At 49.0% G+C, this 3,564-nt stretch overlaps 1 protein-coding gene across 5 annotated transcripts in view; it reads right to left on the bottom strand.

Annotated features, from left to right (window-relative positions):
• The window catches only part of Iqca1 (IQ motif containing with AAA domain 1), a 126,485-nt gene extending 124,067 nt beyond the window's left edge, over positions 1–2,418 (bottom strand). The window contains exons 1-2 of one of the 5 annotated variants that reach the window (XM_048808791.1): positions 2,179–2,418; positions 1,135–1,661 (exon numbers count right to left, since the gene is read on the bottom strand). The gene's annotated coding sequence lies outside the window, so the exon portion shown is untranslated. Of the gene's footprint in view, positions 1–1,134; positions 2,125–2,178 lie in introns of those variants that run through there. The other 4 variants (XM_048808790.1, XM_048808789.1, XM_048808792.1 and 1 more) reach the window with 4 other exon arrangements.
• Between the last annotated feature and the right edge of the window lie 1,146 nt (positions 2,419–3,564).

Here is a 3,564-nt window from a genome sequence, read left to right on the forward strand (position 1 = left end):
GTCCTAGCAACAGGACGCTGCGCCTGCGCAGTCCCTGGCCGGGCGGTCTCCGCGGCAACCGCGCTGGACCTCGGGAGAACGCGGGCGGGATGCTCCGCGGAGCCCGGCCACCGCGCGGGTCTGGGCCGCGCCGCCTTCGGGTCGCCCGTTTCCATCCCGCCGGGCTCCGCGGCCCGGGGTCGGGTCCCGCCAGCTCTGCCCTTCGGCATTCCGTCCCTAATGCGGGCCTGGCCGCCATTCCTTGCTCACTCTACTGGGCATCTCTTCTGGGCCGGGTGCAGACGCTTCCCTTCCGGGCCCCAGTGACCACGACTGAGGGCCGTGGACGCTAGTTATTAGTGAGTCGCCATGAGTGCTCTCCTTGCCATCGTTAGTGACTACTCTAACCGCAGTTAGAGTCTGCGGTTCCAGGAACGTGTCCAGAGCTAATGCAGGGGAAAGAGCGTGGGGGAGGTCATTGCATAAAAATGACGATGAACCTGGGCCGCAGGACCTCTCCAGCCATCGCTACTTTCAGGTCCTGCAAAAATAGAAACTGCAACATCCCCGCTGCTCAAGGCACTCAGGAAGGAAGCCCAAGAGAAATTGTTCACATTATATTTGAACAAATAAAAGATCTGCCAAGAGCCACCCAGGTTACATAGAATAAGATAGAAAGAAGCAGCATATTCACTATCTAAATCTTAGACTTTAATAAAAATGGAATAAAAAAGGATTTATAGCTTGGTGATATAGGTGAAGAACCAAATAAATAAAATTTTTTACATGTGTTCCATGTTATAGAATAGTAACACGAGATCAATTTAATAAAATGAGAGAGTAGAAAACAACAGAATGAGAAGGAAAAGATTACATGCCCAAGGAAATCAAACAAAAAGCAGAAATATTTCAATACAGAAAATAAGTTAGAGAAACCAAGAAATAGACTAGTCATAACTTAGTTGAATTCCTGACTTTGGGCTTGACTAAATTACAGTGAATATAGAGTAGAAAGATGAAGACATTTAAGTAATTATGAAAGGGTTAGTTGGTGTTCCTGAAAAAGAGACTTCAACTTGAGATTTTTTTCCCCCAGGGATATAAGGAAACATTTCTGAAATAAAAGAATTGAATCTGCAGATCAAAAATTCTCACTATGTTCCAGGAAAAACTGGTGTAGAACTACCAACTGGAAGAGATATCCTGGATCCATTATTGACAGCAAGGAGAACAGGTGGGAGACAGTGGGCAGCTTCAGTGTCCTCTGCGGTAGCTTCCCATGCTAGATAGAAAGGAAGCGAAGGTACAAAGTTCTAGAGGAAAGTGTGATCCAACATTTTTCCACTCAACTTATTAACCCCCAATACGAAAGCCCTCAGGAAGGACAGCACAGGTGCAAAGGTTGGTATGCTAATGAATGCAAACCCATGAAGCCCAGTGTCCAGTAGCTCAGCCAATAAGGGGTGCACAATCTCCTTAGTCTCCAGAACAGGGCTGATGATCTCAGTGGCTCGGTGATGTCCCTGAGGATCAGCCTCTGGTGGTCTCTCCATCTTTTGGTGCTGTCACACTCAACATGTTGAATGACTCCCTTTCTGGGTGTACATGCCTGTAGCAGCTCTAGGCATCACGTTTCTCCATAGCAACACCTCAGGACAGAGAACAGATCAGCTGGGAGTTACCTGCACAGAGAGACAGAGAGGAAGGTGCAAACCCAATCAGGACTCAGCCTGCACAGAAGGCAGGACCAGCTGCCGGGTAGACAACACACAGTAGGCACCTCGACCTGTGAACTCTATGGCAGACAGATTGCTTGGTGACAAATCCAGACAGCTAAAAGGCACAGGCCGTGTTAAAAAGACCAGCAGAGCACTTGATATGAGACGAGTGGAGTTCCGAGCTGCTCCCGCTGCGTCTCTCTCTGGAGTGCTGTCCTCTCTGCCTCTCTCCTGTGAACTCTGCTCTTTCCTCTGTGCCAGGGACACGTGGGACTTGGCACATCTCCATTCTCTCAGTCTTCTCATGGCCTTCATGAATGGGGTAATATTTTACCCAAGGTGGAAATCGACACTCAGAGGGGGTCGGCGTCTGTCTGTCCGTGGCTGTACTCCAGTTGGTCGTGGACCTGGCTTTTCAGATGGTCTGGCCTCGGAGATCACACGCTCCTACTTTCCCTAATGATGTGGTTGGAGCACCTACCTTAATGCTTGCTTAAAAGCATTTCTGTGAGACAAGTGTTCCCAAGATGATAGTCCTCAAACCGCTTATCCTTTAGGAGAACCCACTGCTACCCGGTGAGTGGCACAGCAGAAGGGCTGCTTTGTCCTCAGTAGTTAATGATTCATGCAGCCACGGGGCTGCAGGCCTCTGGGGAAATTAGCCTCCAGTCTGCTTGATAGGGAGGAAATCATTTCAGCATATATTGTGGACACCCCGCTGTGGAAAACAACAGGCACCACTGTGAAACAGAGTGAGTCCACTCTGGTAGGAGAGAACCCCGCCCTCAGGAGTACAGCGGGGACGGTCATGCAGCGTCATGCAGCGCAGGCTTGTGGTCAGCATGTCCCCTTGGGGATCCAAGGCCTGGCGGATGGAGCCTCCGAAGGTGTCTGATCCACTCCTGTGACAGGTGGTTCACCTGCCAGGACCTCCCCACCTCCTGCCCTCCTCTGCCCATACAAGGGCGACAAGAGAAGGCCTGGCTCTCTAGAAAGTCCACGGGTTCTGAACTCTGATTCACACTGGGATCCAGGGCAAAACAGCACCGCTGTTCCTTGTACACAGGAGCAGTCTTTTTTTTTTTTTTTTTCTTAATTGACTTTTTAAAAATAAATGACAGAGGAATATATTACAATTCTTATTACACATATAGAGCACAATTTTTCATACCTCTGATTGTATATAAAGTATGTTGACACCAATTCGTGTCTTCATACATGTACTTAGGATAATGATGTCCATCACATTACAAATCATTGCTAACCCCCTGCCCCCTCCCTTCCCCTCCCACCCCTCTGCCCTATCTAGAGTCCATCTATTCCTCCCATGCTCCCCCTACCTACCCCACTATGAGTCAGCCTCCTTATATCAGAGAAAACATGTGGCATTTGTTTTGGGGATTGGCTAACTTCGATTAGCATAATCTTCTCCAGTGCCACCCATTTACCTGCAAAAGCCATGATTTTATTCTCTTTTATTGCTGAGTAATATTCTATTGTGTATATATGCCGGGAGCAGTCTTTTAAGCATTTAGCTCACATCTATGCCTCCCCTCAAGACTTTTTTTTGGGGATACTGGGGATTGAACTCAGCGGCACTCAACCTCTGAGTCACATCCCCAGCCTATTTTGTATTTTATTTAGAGACAGGGTCTCACTGAGTTGCTTAGCACCTTGCTTTTGCTGAGGCTGGCTTTGAACTTGCGATCCTCCTGCCTCAGCCTCCCAAGCCACTGGGGTTACAGGTGTGTGCCACCGCATCCAGCTCCCCTCAAGGCTTGCTTGACCAGGTCCTGGGGTCCCTTGCTGTCATTCTGTCTGGAACCCTGTTAACACAGTCAGCGTCCTTCAGACAGAACCCAAGGTA

Source organism: Marmota marmota, unplaced genomic scaffold (assembly GCF_001458135.2).
Source record: "Marmota marmota marmota unplaced genomic scaffold, marMar, whole genome shotgun sequence".
In the NCBI taxonomy this organism is placed as follows: Eukaryota; Metazoa; Chordata; class Mammalia; order Rodentia; family Sciuridae; genus Marmota; species Marmota marmota.